Below are 17,739 nucleotides of genomic sequence, written 5' to 3'. Positions count from 1 at the left end.
CCAACACCATGCGCCACATGGGCAAACCAGGGAAAGAGTGCCTGTGAGGCAACCAATGCATTAGCAAATGTTTGAGCTCTCTTATGGAAGGTGCAGTGGCCAGTTGCAATTTCCTGGAGCTTTTACAGTGCATCTCAAATTAAATTTCATCCAGCCCCAGGTCATAAAAGTCAAACCCTAGTTACGACATACATAACACATACATTTTGTTGCTTCAAAGAGAATACAAAAGTCAGCAAAACATTCTTTTTTACAAATTCAGTTTGTAAACTGTATTGTACATATATTTGTTGCGTTTTGATTTATAAACATTATACATTGTACAAATCTTAAGTAAAGGGCAATGGACTGATTCTGACTTCATGGCTGTCATTCTATTCATTTGAATAATGTGACATCTCCACTAATAGTACATTATAAATTAAACTATCAATAGAAGAATATGTGCTACTGCGGACGTCATCTGAGCAGTTTCACAATATATTGTAGATTCCTATAATCTGGAAAACCTTTAATTATAGTATTTTAACTTATTTCTCCACTGAGTCAAGCATCACTTCAGCGTAGTGGACCTCAGCATTGGTCTGTTCAAGTTGCTGTGAGGCTGTCTTTAAAGCCGCGCCCTTGGCCTACTGTGTCTCAACAAGAACACCAGCATCTTCTCCATATGGGTCAGACATCGGTTCCTTCAGGACACGATTCATAATATGCATATCTGCCATGTGGAATAAATCAGTCTGAAGACACAATGTGTGGTTCACACAACATCAGAGATCGTCCTTATAAAAGGCATCTCTATCACATTAGTTGACATTCGCACAATCTATAAGGTTTCTAGTAAAGGGACAATTCAAAATAATAATAATCTTGATTCCAATTTATCTCATTTATCAAATTATTTCAGTACAGCACTCAGCTGTCGTCAGCAGCATCATATCTCCTGTGTTTATTGAATCAGCTTTACTTCCTAGTGTAGATACTCTTTTTGTGTGGAGTTGTCAAAGTTTCAAAACAATGTGCTTATCTTTGTCCTTTTATCTAACTTAAATACCTGAGACCATTACAATAACTATTACAGCAGCTCCTTCAACACCATAGTTAATAGTAGTTGGGTAAATGATGGCAGTTATTAATCTTTGTTTCTCAATTCATTTTTTACCAATAAACCATAATTTGAAATTATTTCCATACTCCTATTATTCCTATTTTCATTATTATTAGTTTTATGCGGTTGTCATCTAGTATGTGACGTATTCGTCTGTATCAACATCAATATTATTATCATTATTAATACAAGCAGTGTAAATTACCATTCATTACACTCTTGCTCTGTTTGTAATAAGTTATGAACCCTTACACGTACTTACAGTCTCTGCCTTGTCTCTGACTTCTCTCTCTCTCTCTCTCTCTCTCTCTCTCTCTCTCTCTCTCTCTCATCTCAGGCTGCTTGTCTGCTCAGGCGAACAGGGGGAGCAGAGGAGCACATACGGCCCTTGCCCCCTGCCCCCCTCTTCCTAATTGATAGGGTATTTCTGTTTGTGAAAGGACTATTTCCAAACAGTTTTATAACTTGCCATGACTATGTTTCATTAAATTAGTTATGTTACACCTTTAGTTATACCTGTAGTAACTTCATTATTTTCCCTCATATTCCAGTCAATCACCATCAGAGTCTCTCGTGGCAGTACATTTGTCTCACACAGAACAAACTCTCCTTTCTCAACCGCTTTCAATTTTGGATAACATCGCACTGCATCCCAACAGCTGTTCTTTCTCCTATTCGTAATTTCTTACAAGAAAATGCAAGTTATATTTGATCGATTTGTATTATTACTATTTATATACATTTCACTACATTATTGTAGTTAATGAATGTATTTAATCTTTGGAAAATAAGCCTTTTCATTGATCTGAATAATGATGTCCAGGTACTTCAGGAAAGCACATTTTCAAAAAATGTGTCCAGTCAATGATTTCCCCAACTAAGAACCTGCGTGGGCACTAAGACTGTCCTCCTGCGTGGCTCATGTCTTTATTGTGTCACTTCCTCCTATTGAAGTCCAATCTACACCAGTACAGGTTCAGAAGAACTGTTCCCGAATCCAGATTGAACTGATCAATAGTTAATTTCTTACCTACACATTGTATTTAGGGATCTATTACTAGGGATTTAAAAACTCTTCATTGTGGAACTCATAGCTTCCAAATGAGCACATCGTTAATTTCCTGGAGTATCTGGTTATCTATTTATCAATATGTAAGAAACCTTCACCGAATGTTTGTGGTTGCCTCGGATTCCTATTTCTAAATTTGGCTCTAATTCCATTTCTAACATGTTACTTTTAACTTCTGTATTCGTAAGACCTATTTAAATAACTTAATTTTGTATTATTATTTCTGTTTGCAATAGCATTCTGTGTACAGTTAAATGCTGACTTTCTTGTAGGTCTGTTATTACAACATATTTAACTGGCGTTTTTTAGCTATCATTCTGTAACTATTTGTGACTTATGACTCTCTTAGTCATATTCTGGACTATACAGTACATGAAAAAGTCAAAATATGGACATTTACCTTGCGCAAACTGAAAACGTACAAACATACAAAGAGACACATATTAATTTATATCCATAGTAAATTCAGATACCATGGTTTTGGTTGGCATGTTATATTGACCTGCAGTGTCTCAAACTACCCTTATTTATTACTTATCTAGTAATTTTCCTTCAGTATCTTGAGGACTGTCATTTATACTGAAAAACATATATATATATTTTTAATTTGTCTTCGGGGCATTCAGATTGAATTATGCCTGTTGTCTTTTCTTTCTTTTCTCTAACAAATGTTTTAAGATAGCTAGCTTTGGTTTCTCATTTCTTAATGCTTTGTATTCCTATTTTGCAAAACCGTTTTTAGGTGCTCAAGTCTATCTGAATCAAAAGTCCCATCTTCTGGAAACCTTAATTTTCTGTCACCTATTGTCCAGTCAAACGCACCGCTTCACTCCATAGTTATCATACATGTACCTTACATGTGTACCTTTAAGTGGCGGGTCGCCCGTCTTACTAGAGCTGTTCCCACACAGTAACACGTTTTCCCATTTTCTATGTATCGTTTTGTACACAACAACCAAGGCGTGCAAGCCCGCAAAATAACAATAAACGACAGGGGAGAAAACATAGCAAAAAACAAGAAAACACAAATAATACTAAATCCTATATAGGAATAACAACAAACATGCTTTTCAATGTTTGCATTTATAGAACTTGTATATAACTTAATGACTTTTCTTCATTTACCATAAACACTATAAACTTCTATAAACTATAAACACGTTATTTTATATTATCACCGGCGTATCAGATATTGAACAATTAATTAGCGCTCCTTTTTTTTTTTTTTTCTAATAGTAGGTCAAACCCACTTAAGCCTGCGGGAACCCAGACAGGAAAACACAGTCCTGTTCCTTCACAAACAAGAAGACACAGTCAAGTCTATGGTAACCCTAAGAAACCATGCTCCTCGGTTATTGGTGTCAATGGATCTCATTATCCTGAAACTTTCATGATCGAAACATGGAATACTGTTTGTCAGTTTCCATAAAACTATGCATTAAGAGTAATGCAACAGTCACTTATCATTTTGAGCAGCTGTATCAATTGATAGTTAGATCTTTGTAATGAAATGAATAGACAGTGATCTCAGATGTAATGTGTGAATTGCATTTTGAAATGGTAATACTTTGATGTTAAGTTGTGTCATTTTAGTTCAATGAACAAATGATCTGAGGTTGATGTGTATTGTATCCAAGCAATTGTAAAAAAGTGTTAGAGTTTTGAAAAATGTGCATTTTGATCATCGGGTGTGAGTTTAGTGTCTAGAGTTTTGAAAAATGACATCAAGGTTCTGAAATGAGTGCCAAAGTGATTGTAAAAAAGTGTAATATCAGGGGACAGTGGCTATTACTGATCTGGCCTTCCGTGGCCTCTGTATTAATGTAACAGGTCACATTGTATGTATACACTGATACTTGATAGTATAATATAGTACAAGTAAAAAACATACATAGGTATCATAGAAGTATTTTGCAGAAATGATTTTGGATAGTTATCAAAATGGAGAGGAAATGCTAAATCCAGTCTCCCCAGGCTGAGCTTCTATTGCTGCACCTGCTAAGTGGCTGCTGGCCCCACTATATGGATAGAGCCACACCTAGTACAAGAGTCTCCCCATTGCTATTTATATCTCCCTATCCAATCTTATATACGTGTCAGGGTGGGGTGCCTATTCCCCTGCATGCTTTGAAACCTATAGCACCTGGGACGCACACTTGGGATCCGGTTCCTCTGCCCCTCACATACACATGAGGAATCCTAGGTGCTCAATACGTCATACTGTCTCGTTCATCTCATGTGTAAACTATGGACAAATACATGACTAAACGTGTTTAGTTGCTTTTCCCAGAATGCTTTGCGCCACGATATGCAAATAACTATGATTGGCTCCCTGACATTACCCACACTGCGACTGATGCTACCCATTTCACTACCCAACAAAGACCCATAATATGCATGTGTCTGTCTGTCTGTCTGTCTGTCAAAGTATGTGTCTGTGTCTGTTTGTGTGTGTTTGTGTGTCTGTCTCTGTGTGAAAATGTGCCTGTCTCTGTGTGAAAGTGAGTGTGTCTGTGTCTGTGTCTGTCTGTCTGTGAAAGTGAGTGTGTGAAAGTGTGTGTGAGTGTCTGTCTGTCTGTCTGTCTTTGAAAGTGTGTGTGAGTGTCTGTCTGTCATGTAACTTGCACATCTGTTAGGGCACCATATGCAGAGATGTACACATATTGTTCCTTTTCCATATACACTCACCTAAAGGATTATTAGGAACACCATACTAATACTGTGTTTGACCCCCTTTCGCCTTCAGAACTGCCTTAATTCTACGTGGCATTGATTCAACAAGGTGCTGAAAGCATTCTTTAGAAATGTTGGCCCATATTGATAGGATAGCATCTTGCAGTTGATGGAGATTTGTGGGATGCACATCCAGGGCACGAAGCTCCCGTTCCACCTGTAGCGTAAGGTACACTTATAAATTTCAATTAAAGAAGTGAATTTATAGTATCACCTTATCACGAATCCTGGAATCTTGTAGAACTCAATTTCTGTAATAATTGGACACAGACACCAATTCCAAAGATATAAATTGTCAAATTTATTCAAAACAAAGACTAAATGTAGCACTACACTAATTATACAAAAGGGAAAAACTAATTAAAATTCAACTCTATATCAACAAATCAAAGACAAATCACTTCCGTGACCAAATCAAAGACCATGGGATCGCATATGATAACACAAATCGTTAAACAAAAGAGGTTATAAACACATTGACTACAATACCAGTTAGTAAGATGAAGGTGAGTCTCTTGTTAGTATTATTAGTCAGACATTAAATAACTACGCAGGTTAGTATTTATGTCAGGTAACTTCTCGTTATATATATATCAGTCTCATTAACGTTTAGGTGGAGAGAAAGACCCTATCATTACTTGTTACCACAATTTCCCTTAACTGATTATTATTCAATGATTAAGGATAGGCAGGGCCACCTATAATCTGGTGTCTATTAACTTGTGTCAATTTCAGACTAAACAGTTAAACAGGAATGAGAAGATATTTCTCGGCGTTGACAGATTTTATTTCTAAAATTATCAACAAAACAGTTTAATGCAACACACATTTATATTTAAGAAAACTAAATGATATTACACATTCTAGAGTTATGAATCACAGATTAACATTTCTAATTGATTTCTCAAATGTCATGAATCATGAACTCCAAACTGTTAAACTTATCTGAACTTCGTCGCAGAGAGGCCTCTCTGGCTTCGGGCTCAGATAACAGCACACGGCACAAGGTCCGTGTGGTTTGGAACAAAGGCAGTCCGGTTCGGCTTTGTCCAAGAACTTCCACTCAGTCGATGCACCTGGAAGTTGGGGTTTCGCGAAAGTAGAGTCGTTTCCAAACAGATTTTCCACTGGTTTGAAGGCTCCAAGGTTGTGCACAAAATCTTCTTTGTAAGCAGGTTTCCCCCGTAGTTACTTGAAGACAAAGTCTTTGAGGAAAGCAGGGCCCTGTTTGTTCCAAGGGTCAAGTTTCTTAAAACTCAAATAGCTATTTAAATGACTGACACTTTCGTATTCAGTCGACTTAGTCATTTGTCCAGCTGTAAAACTCCACTGATCAGGTGGGCACAGGCGGGCAGCGCAGTCTGTAAAGTTCTTTATTTAATAAAGTCCTTTAAAAGAATTCTTTGTACGGCTCAATCTCCTTCTCCCAGTTTAACTCTTCTGTTGCCGGCAAAGACTTGGTTGGTTTCTGGTTCCGGTTCGGTCAACAGAGCTACAGGTTGAGCTGTGGCAGCGAGTTACTGGTTCAGGTGAGAGAGAGAGAGAAAGAAAGGCCGTGTTTGTCCTTTATAGTCTATCAGATCAATAGGTGATTGGTTCCTGAGTTCTTGAGATTGGATTTCGGTTTCAGCCCCCAGTGTCCTATTGGAGGGGGGCTTGATTTATGACTGATGTCAATCCATGCCATCTTTTGGAAATGCCGGTTGGCCTGGGTTCGTAGCTCTATGTCGGGATTTCGGCTCTCATCCACTTCAAAGAGTTTTTATCACCTACAGGCCCCTTTCTCCAGACATCTCATAGCAGAATAACAAACTATTTGGACTCTTCTCGGTGCCATCCTCCCCAAAACTGTCACTTTGATGCAAACCAGTTCCAAGCTGATGAGCTAAGGAAATCTGATAACTTTGGGGGGGAGAGGTCTTCTTTAGATCCGTGCTTCAGCTCAGAGCCCAAATACTCTTATCCAAATACACCCAACATAACGCTACATACCCCCTTTCTTGAATGGGACTGAGGTCGACTAGGGCGTTATCCCCTTCAAGACAAAATAAGACGTTAAGCATTTATCTCAAAGTTATGTAACAGAATTCAACAGTGGACTTCACCATTCATGACCCCGAGAAATCAAAGAAAACAAACTAATAGTTCATTATTTAAGCAGAATGTATTCCAATCAAATTGACAATCCTATACTAGCACATATACAGGTTACATATTATAACACAAGTACATTAAAACAAAAAAACAATTGGTATTACTCAGTATTGAGTATGGTTACTGACGGTAACCAATAGGTGGAAGTTGATTAACAGAGGGAGGTGACTGGGAATTCAGGTGTTATTCAGGCACCTGACCTTCACTATGTCTATAATAGTTGGTAGGGACCTGGGTTCGAATGGTTGGCTTACATGGTAAGCCGGTGCCCCCTTTAGGGACATGCACAAAAAATGGTCTCATTGGGAAGTTGTACCTTGGTGGCTGTATCATATCTGTCATTCAATTCCACAGGCTTTGGTGATTCAACTTGAGCCCACAACCTGTTCAATAGGTCCTGACCAATGATCAACTTCTCTGTTTCAAATTTGGAAATATAAACTGGATGAACCAACTTAATCTTCCCAAAGGTGAACTCTAACAATGCCTTTTGAGTGAGCTGTGCCTTAGTCTCTGTGTAACTTGTAATGTTCACACTACAAGCTTCCACTTTCAGTCGTTGGTCTGAGGTTTCCATAATTTGTTTCAGGTTGCCCATTGTGGTGGCAGACATTAAACAAATTTCAGCCCCAGTGTCCAACAAGGCTCCTCACTCCCACACATTCTCAATGGTCACTTCTATGTAAACTTGCTTGGCTCTGCCTCTCTGTGTCAGATCACCCAGTAACATCACCAAAGGTTCAGCTTGCCTGCAGGCAACTTCCCCCACTGGGAGGTCCCAGTGGGCTGATGTGTCAGAGAAACCCCCCTGCTGTTCCTCACATCCAATCAAAAACACAGAGGCGGGGACAGGGGGTGGTTCCAGAGCTAGTCATTCCTTAGGTGGCGAGTCCGGCCCTTTACCCTGGCTACTAACTTCCAGTTTGGGAAGAGGGGGCAAAGGGAGCAGAGCTAAGCGTAGCAGTAGCTCAGAAACTGCAACATTGCTCAGAGACTGAGTTAACCCACCTAGGCTAGGAGCAGATTTCTTTTTTTTATTGTAAGCCTGGGTGTCTTGGATTCCATCCTTGGGAGGTTCTTTCCTTCTTTGAATCTCTGTCCCCTCTAACTCCAGTGGAGAAATAGGGCTCTCAGAGCGCCTTGCCAGTACTTGGGTGCTTGAATCTTTACGATCAGAAGTGCTATTGTACTTGCTTTCCCAAGCTTTCTGTGCCATTTTTTTGAATTTCAGCTATGTTCATATACGTTGCGTCTGCATGTAATATGATCATTTCCTTAATCGTTGGGAACAAATTAGCAACAAACAACCCTTTAAAGCTCACCTCTTCCTCGGCCCCGGGTCGATCTTGACCCGCAAAATAGGTTTTCCTAAGCTTTTCATAGTAATCACGGGGGGACTCATGCTTACCCTGTTTGATCTGGTGTGCGGCAGTCACTGCTGCCACTGGATCAATGAACCTGGAATAGTCCCTAACTAATGCTCTGCACAAGCGTTGAAACCTATCGCAGACCATGGACCCTTGCCTCTCCATCCAAGAATGGACTTGGCGAGAGGTAGTTTTGCGGATTAGGAGAACCTTTTCCTTCTCCGTAGCCTCAGGATAGAAACTCAAAGCATACTTAATGTCCTTAATATACGCTTCCACATTTCCTTCCTTGTCTGCTGGGTTAAAGGTTTCACAATCTTTAGCCAGTTCTCTCAACTGGCGCATGTTAACCTTTCGGTCTGGACTCTCGGGAGAGGAAGTTCGTCTGTGCGACGAGCTTCTTACCCTGGGTGGAGAAAGACTACAGGGAGGGGTACGATCAGGACGAGGCAACCCGGGGCCTAAATGTGGAGACGGTGTGCGACTCCGTGCATTGGCCGGTTCCGGCTGTTCCTTTATGCTGTCAGGTGTCAGCTTTGCAGCCCACCAAGAGGCAGCTTTCAGGGCCCCTATTTGTTGCTTGAGACGCTCATTTTCAACTTCAGTTGATTTGAGTTCTCCCCTAAGCACCTGATTTACTCTCCTCATTTCTTCACTGTCCCTTTTTAAATGTATGACCTCGCCTTCGAGTATCTCCATTTTTACAGTGCCCAAATCTTTCTTCCTGACTGTTTTGCAAAGACGCATTTCCAAAACATCCCGGTCCTTCAAAACTATCCTTTCATTTTCAACCGCTTTACATCTGTCATTTTGCAGACCTTTTACTTGGATCAGAGTTGTTTCCAATTCAACTTGACATTGTCTTAAATCATTTCCTAATTGCTCTCTCTGTTCAATTAAGTCCTCTTTTTCAGCATTCAACACAATGACTTGTTTTCCACAAGTATCTAGCTTTCCTTCAAATTCTAAAACCATTCCATGCCGTTTGGCTCTTTCTTCTTTCGCTTTAGCATACTTTTCTCCTAGCTTTTTCAGTTTTTCAAACTTGCTTATGATCCAGTTCACTACCCTTGAGCTCGCAAGTGCTAAGCTAGCCATAACTTTCATCACCTCTATCGACTCTTTTTCGAGTTGCGTCGTAGTGTCGTTTACCAACTGAGTTCGACGCGACTCTACTTCAAAGTCCAAACTGCCTAGGCGTCCAAGGAATTCAGGAATCTCTGTTCCTGGTACCTTAACAATCAATGCTTCACATGGGGACATTTGGGTAATCATTGTTTTGGCTATTCAGTAACAACCCAACAGAACAGTACTCGATTAATCACCTAATGACTCTAATGCCAACGCTTAGGATATCAACAATTTATCACAAGTAACTAAAACAGACTTAATCTTTTGTGACTTTGGATTTATGACTGATGTCAATCCATGCCATCTTTTGGAAATGCCGGTTGGCCTGGGTTCGTAGCTCTATGTCGGGATTTCGGCTCTCATCCACTTCAAAGAGTTTTTATCACCCACAGGCCCCTTTCTCCAGACATCTCATAGCAGAATAACAAACTATTTGGCCTATTCTCGGTGCCATCCTCCCCAAAACTGTCACTTTGATGCAAACCAGTTCCAAGCTGATGAGCTAAGGAAATCTGATAACTTTGGGGGGGAGAGGTCTTCTTTAGATCCGTGCTTCAGCTCAGAGCCCAAATACTCTTATCCAAATACACCCAACATAACGCTACACACCACATCCCAAAGATGCTCTATTGGGTTGAGATCTGGTGACTGTGGGGGCCAGTTTAGTACAGTGAACTCATTGTCATGTTCAAGAAACCAATTTGAAATGATTCGACCTTTGTGACATGGTACATTATCCTGCTGGAAGTAGCCATCAGAGGATGGGTACATGGTGGTCATAAAGGGATGGACATGGTCAGAAACAACGGGCCGTGGCATTTAAACAATGCCCAATTGGCACTAAGGGGCCTAAAGTGTGTCAAGAAAACATCCCCCACACCATTACATCCACCACCACCAGCCTGCACAGTGGTAACAAGGCATGATGGATCCATGTTCTCATTCTGTTTACGCCAAATTCTGACTCTGAAATCGAGACTCATCAGACCAGGCAACATTTTTCCAGTCTTCAACTGTCCAATTTTGGTGAGCTTGTGCAAATTGTAGCCTCTTTTTCCTATTTGTAGTGGAGATGAGTGGTACCCAGTGGGGTCTTCTGCTGTTGTAGCCCATCCGCCTCAAGGCTGTACGTGTTGTGGCATCACAAATGCTTTGCTGCATACCTCGGTTGTAACGAGTGGTTATTTCAGTCAAAGTTGCTCTTCTATCAGCTTGAATCGAGTCGGCCCATTCTCCTCTGAGCTCTAGCATCAACAAGGCATTTTCGCCCACAGGACTGCCGCATACTGGATGTTTTTCCCTTTTCACACCATTCTTTGTAAACCCTAGAAATGGTTGTGCGTGAAAATCCCAGTAACTGTGCAGATTGTGAAATACTCAGACCGGCCCGTCTGGCACCAACAACCATGCCACGCTCAAAATTGCTTAAATCACCTTTCATTCCCATTCAGACATTCAGTTTGGAGTTCAGGAGATTGTCTTGACCAGGACCACACCCCTAAATGCATTGAAGCAACTGCCATGTGATTGGTTGGTTAGATAATTGCATTAATGAGAAATTGAACAGGTGTTCCTAATAATCCTTTAGGTGAGTGTATATGTATGTATGTATGTATGCATGTCCAATTGCTTTGACAATTCAAATGCACTGAATTGAGAGAGAGAGAGAGAGAGAGAGAGTTGTAGTCCAGACCACTGCAAAATTCCTGCTGAAGTGATCTGGATCACCACCCAATGGCCCAAGGACCACTGCAAACTTGGATTTCAATGTATTTGTGTAATCTGTGTTGCAATAGCACCTACCATGTTCCTTTGTGGTGATCTGGTTAATTCTGATCTGGGAAAACCACAATCCTGCAGGTTTAATAAGTCTCTCTACACATCAGTCCCTGAGTACCTTCAACCAATGGTCATTTTGACCAATTAAGCCCAAGATTTGAGTCAATTAAGTTGTCAAGGACTACCCAGTGAAGACGTGAACTCACGACTAGGTCACACTGTGAGCTCACCAGAGCAGACATTACACTGAGCTCACTGTGAGCTCACTTAGCGCTTTTCCAGCGACATGGTGACGGTGCTGGAGCCGGAGCCGCTGCCCGTAGCCGGTGGCTAACCCACCTCTATGTTACAAATGTTCCCTAAACACTTATTTTGCAAGATCAATAAAAATCCTTTAAGAAATTTAAACTTTTACTGACACACATAGTTAATAGCAATGTGTTATAACTTTACCGAAAATAATAATCTGTATATCTGTAATTGTTTAGACGTTATTAAGATATAATGCATCTTTCACATAGGGAACATTTGTAACATGTTAGGAAAAACAAACAAATGATTTGAAAATATTCATAATTACAGCATACAATTTGTCAGGCTTCATAAGAATGGTATTTATAACATACTCTGTAAAAATCAAGCAAATAGCATTTGTGGTTCACGAGAAAATATATATATATATAATCAAAGCTATCAGACTATAGCAGCCGGTGTATGAAGACACATACGATTATACAGCATTATTTGGCAGCTTCGCAAGACCTAATTTGAAACGTTGTTGGTAAGTTAGATAATTAGTGGGGACCCGCTATTTGCAGTTCTTCCCCTCCATAATTGCTAAAATAAAGTTTTACTGACATTTTATTGACCCTACCACTGCATAGGGCACATCTGTAACATGAACGCTACTGAATGGCACATACATTGAAAACTACGGAGAACTGAGACAAATCCACTTTACACTTCATAAATAATCTTAAAACGTTTCCAACCAAGGCAACACCCACTTGAAATACGTTCATTCTCATTTTTGGTAAACAAAAAGAGAGATTGTTACATATGTTCCCTATGATGCATCTACAGAGAGAGAGAGAGAGACAGACACTAACTCTCTCTCTCTCTCTCTCTCTCTCTCTCAGCTGGGAGTGTGTGGGAGGGGTCTGCAGTGAGCGGGAGTGCTGCTGAGAGCTCTGTCCTTTGGCTGCGTTTTTTTGTTGCTTTACTTTTTTCAGTTTGTTTATTTTGTCTTCTGTTTTCAGTGCTTTTCTTATTGTGGGGGAACAGGGGAGGGGAGGGGGGAGTACCGGTAGTTCTTCCCGGGTCGGGGGGTCGGACCCCCTGAATGCGTCTTTTGAAAAACTGACCCGACGCCATGGAGTCAAGATCGCTCCGGTGCAGTTCTGCCCCCTAGAGCAGTGTGTGTTAGCGGTTGGGGAGGTAGCAGGGTGTGAAAATATCAAGTCTGCTGCCATTGTTATCTTCTTAAAAACCACTGATCTGCTCAATCAGCTAGTGGCTAATGGCACAGTGTTAGACGACACTTTCACCCCGGTGTTGCCGCTCGCTGCTCCTGCCCGGAAGGTAACGCTGTCTAACGTCCCTCCGTTCATCCGCACCGGCTCGGGCAGCTGATGTCCGGCATTAAGAGGGTCCCGCTGGGCTGCAAAGCCCCGCAACTGAAACACGTCGTGTCCTTCCGAAGGCAGCTGTATATGATCCTCAATAACATCAATGAGGATCTTAATGTCTCCGAAGTTGGATCTCTCTTGCTGCCACCACCACGAAGATTGCTCTTTAGTAATGTTGGAAAGTCAAAGACAGCAACCGTCAGGGTTCTTGCATATGACGTATTCGTGCTGCACCTCTCTGCAAGGATCCAGGACAGTTTGTCAATGTAAACTCCAGTGCCTGGGAATATTTCCACCTAAAAGACAATGGTAAATAAAAAACAAGTTTATCCCCAAACTATTCTTATATTATGTTAAGTGGAATACATTATCAGTAAGGCTGTGATTTTGTTACAGAAATGTGTTATTAAAGACCACAGTATGTCTCAATTCTAAGTTTATTAATTTACAGACATAATAAAGTCAGTGAATCTGTGACACCCATAATTCAATTACATTCTTATTATCAACTTTAACTATGAATATAACTGATACTGTAGCATCATTAGATTGTTTACAACCAATATTTGTTTTCAATATATATATTTTTACCTTGTCTTTGTAATATTGTAGACCAAGAGTGTTATACCTGTTTTGGTGATTCTTTGTCAGATTCAGAACAATTTGCTGTGGGGCTGTCAGAACCACTTGATGGTGACACACTTTTGTCTTCATTGCTGATAAATGTGGCTTTTGTTACAATTTTTTTCAGATTGTCCAAAAGGTCTGGAATCTCTGGAGAAAAAAACCTTAGTATTAAATGATAATCATTTCTAGTAATATATTTAATACAAAGTGAAAACAAAACCATCAATGCCTGCAATTATACTTGAGAGACTTGCTCTATGTTATTGGGAAACTGACCTTTTTGTGGGTCATTAACATTAGCTACGAAAAAAATAAAAAAGATAAAATACAAGAATTACCAGGTCTAATGTAATGCATATAGTCATTAATGTAGGATTATGAAGTTATGTTGAAAAACTTTATTTAATAATCAGTATTATTAAACTATTAGACAGTGCACAGTGTATTGTGGTTCTAGATTACTTCAGTATGATCAACTATAATACATTACTCTGGAATCTAAATTACTGAAGAATAACATTTATCAAGGTAAGGAATTATTTGCTATAAATAAAAAAACTTACCATCAACCATACGGTTTCGAAGACATTGGTTTTCATTTTTAAGTCTTGTGTTTTCCTTTTCGAGCTGCTTAACTTTTTGCTGTAGCTCAACTTCACTGGACTCTTTAAATGTCTGTAGAATATGACGGGATCTAATTCTTGAAGCTCCATCGGTTTTCTTTCTTATTTTGTGCTGTATTCAGAGAGGAAAAGAGTTTAAAATGAATATATATATATATATATATATATATATATATATATATATATATATATATATATATATATATATGAAAATGATTAAAAAAAAACAATCCTGCAATACATTTATTTAATATTTGCAGTAATTATCTCACCGGTAACTGTGGTTCATCAAGGTCACTATCATCTGAAATTTGAAGTTTTTTGTTTGGTTTAGGTACTCTCTTCATTTTAGGACAGGGCATTTTTGTTAGGTCATTAAGTTTTCTTCTTAGTTCGCCTTCTTTTCCTAAAATAAAAACAAAATAAATAAAACCCTGCATTATGTCCACAGATATTTGGGGATTATATTTATTTGTCATAAAAATACTGTGCTTTGACCATACAAATTAAGATGAACAGCCAACACTGAATCAAAACTGAAGTTAAATTATATCTGGTTTAATTTATTTTGTGATTTGGGGGATTTTATTGTAAAGCACAACACACAATAAATCGTTCTTACAAATGCCAGTCAAGTATGACGAGTTTTAGCACCCTCACCACCACCTACCATGTTATAAGAGTATGTTAGAAGTACAACACATTAATAACTTAAACATTCATTTCAAATATACTGTGATTGTATATATCAAATAGCATGTAAAGACTTTAATGTTTTTTTTTTAAATAAACATTGTTACCAGTCATAATGATCTGCGCTTCATGGACAGGCCATCCACCTTTTGGAGGTTTGTTCGTGTCTCTCCACTCTGCTCTGAAGTTTCGAGTCGTCTCTTCGTCATCATCAGCAATGCTGAATAAATCAAAATTGCGAAAGCAAGCAGTGGGAATCACGCTGTAAGAGTCTTTGTCGACCCCGCTTTCCCACTTCACCAACGCGTGCATCACCGCCATACTACCTTCACCTTCTCGTCCGTTTTTTCTGCGCCTTTTTCCCCCGACAAGTCACGGCACAAAAAACAGTCCCGCTCTGCATTCTGGTACTTGGCGTTCTTAATAACACCAATAGGGTGTAATCGCATAGACCACTCGAGTATAAAGTACTACATATCCCATCAGTTACAGTTTTTTTTCATCTTCTGAAACTGCAATTTAGCACTTTCAACTGTTTCTTAGTGATTCCTAGAATTACTAACCGGTATTGTAGTCAATGTGTTTATAACCTTTTTTGTTTAACGATTTGTGTGTTATCCTATGGGATCCCATGGTCTTTGATTTGGTCACGGAAGTGATTTGTCTTTGATTTGTTGATCTAGAGTTGAATTTTAATTAGTTTTTCCCTTTTGTATAATTAGTGTAGTGCTACATTTAGTCTTTGTTTTTAAATAAATTTGACAATTTATATCTTTGGAATTGGTGTCTGCGTCCAATTATTACAGAAATTGAGTTCTACAAGACTCCAGGATTCGTGATAAGGTGATACTATGAATTCACTTCTTTAATTGAAATGTATAAGTGTACCTTACGCTACATATATGTATGTATGTATGTATGTATGTCCAATTGCTTTGACAATACAAATGAATTGAATTGAGAGGGAGAGAGAGAGAGAGAGAGAGAGAGAGAGAGAGAGAGAGAGACAGACAGACAGACTGACAAACAGAAAAACAGACAGACACAGACACACACACACACAGAGCCAGCCAGCCAGCCAGCTCAGCGATGACATCACGAGCCTCTCTCAGCTGACTGCTATGACATCACAGAGCACGTACATTCCGTTGCTTGCCGTCTGTCAACCACTCAGTCACTGCCAGCCAGACTGGCTGGCTGGCTGGATGGGGGGGCTGCTTGCTGCTGCTGCGTACCTTAGCAAGCTTATTTGCTTGACCGGCCTTCCTACTCCTCTGCCCACATGCCCACCTATGCCCGATCTGCTGTTCACCTGGATCACAGCTCCGCCCCAACAAGGCAGAGCCCCCCAAGAATGGTACAAACTCACCCACGATCCCCTCCACGGAAAGCTTTAGCAAAAGGCAAAAGCGTTATACGTAATGAAGAGGAACCCGAGTCCAAGACGCATCCGACCAGCCATACATATTTGTGTGTATTAAAGATCACATTCTTACATTTAGTTTTTCTGTACTTTATTACATCTTATTGTGATTTATAAAAGTATTGTTTCTTTTCCATATGTATGTATGTATGTGTGTGTGTGTGTGTGTGTGTGTGTCTGTCTCTGTGTGAAAGTTAGTGTGTGTGTCTGTACGTGTGTGTGCCTGTCTCTGTGTGAAAGTGTGTGTGTGTGTGTGTGTGTGTGTGTGTATATGTCTCTCTGTGAAAGTGTGTGTGTGGGTGTGACAGTGTGTGCGAGTGTCTGTCTGTCTGTCTGTCATGTAACTCGCACATCTGTGAGGGCACCATTTTTGCAGAAGAGATGTACACATTTTGGAGCAACATATGCTGCCATCCAGACATCATCTTTTCCAGTGACGTCCCTGCATTTTCAAACAGATCACATTTTATTACACTTTGTTTATCTGTACCTTATTACATCTTATTGTGATTTATACTTGTAATGTTTCTTTTCCATATATATGTATGTACAGTGGGGGAAAAAAGTAATTGATCCCCTGCTGATTTTGTACGTTTGCCCACTGACAAAGAAATGATTAGTCTATAATTTTAATGGTAGGTGTATTTTAGCAGTGAGAGACAGAATAACAACAAGAAAATCCAGAAAAATGCATTTCAAAAAAGTTATAAATTGATTTGCATGTTAATGAGGGAAATAAGTATTTGACCCATTTTCAATGCCCTGGCTTAGGGAAGGAGGTTCTCACCCATGATTTGACGGTACATGGCCCCGTCCATCGTCCCTTTGATGCGGTGCAGTTGTCCTGTCCCCTTAGCAGAAAAACAGCCCCAAAGCATAATGTTTCCACCTCCATGTTTGATGGTGGGAATGGTGTTCTTGGGGTCATTCCTCCTCCTCCAAACACGGCGAGTTGAGTTGATGGCAAAGAGCTTGATTTTGGTCTCATCTGAGACCACTTTCACCCAGTTCTCCTCTGAATCATTCAGATGTTCATTGGCAAACTTCAGACGGGTCTGTACATGTGCTTTCTTGAGCAGGGGGACCTTGCGGGCGCTGCAGGATTTCAGTCCTTCACGGCATAGTGTGTTACCAATTGTTTTCTTGGTGACTATGGTCCCAGCTACCTTGAGATCATTAACAAGATCCTCCCATGTAGTTCTGGGCTGATTCCTCACCGTTCTCATGATCATTGAAACTCCACGAGGTGAGATCTTGCATGGAGCCCCAGACTGAGGGAGACTGACAGTTATTTTGTGTTTCTTCCATTTGCGAATAATCGCACCAACTGTTGTCACCCTCTCACCAAGCTGCTTGGTGATGGTCTTGTAGCCCATTCCAGCCTTGTGTAGGTCTACAATCTTGTCC

General features: G+C 40.0%; 1 non-coding gene across 1 annotated transcript; it reads right to left on the bottom strand.

Annotated features, from left to right (window-relative positions):
- Positions 1–16,235: 16,235 nt before the first annotated feature.
- LOC136731573 (U5 spliceosomal RNA) lies at positions 16,236–16,350 on the bottom strand. The gene has a single exon (XR_010809567.1). It is a non-coding gene; the product is annotated as a U5 spliceosomal RNA (small nuclear RNA).
- Positions 16,351–17,739: the final 1,389 nt, after the last annotated feature.

Source organism: Amia ocellicauda, unplaced genomic scaffold (genome assembly GCF_036373705.1).
Source record: "Amia ocellicauda isolate fAmiCal2 unplaced genomic scaffold, fAmiCal2.hap1 HAP1_SCAFFOLD_33, whole genome shotgun sequence".
Lineage (NCBI taxonomy): Eukaryota > Metazoa > Chordata > Actinopteri > Amiiformes > Amiidae > Amia > Amia ocellicauda.
The sequence above is the reverse complement of the archived record's forward strand: the minus strand, read 5'-3'. Positions and strand labels throughout refer to the sequence as shown.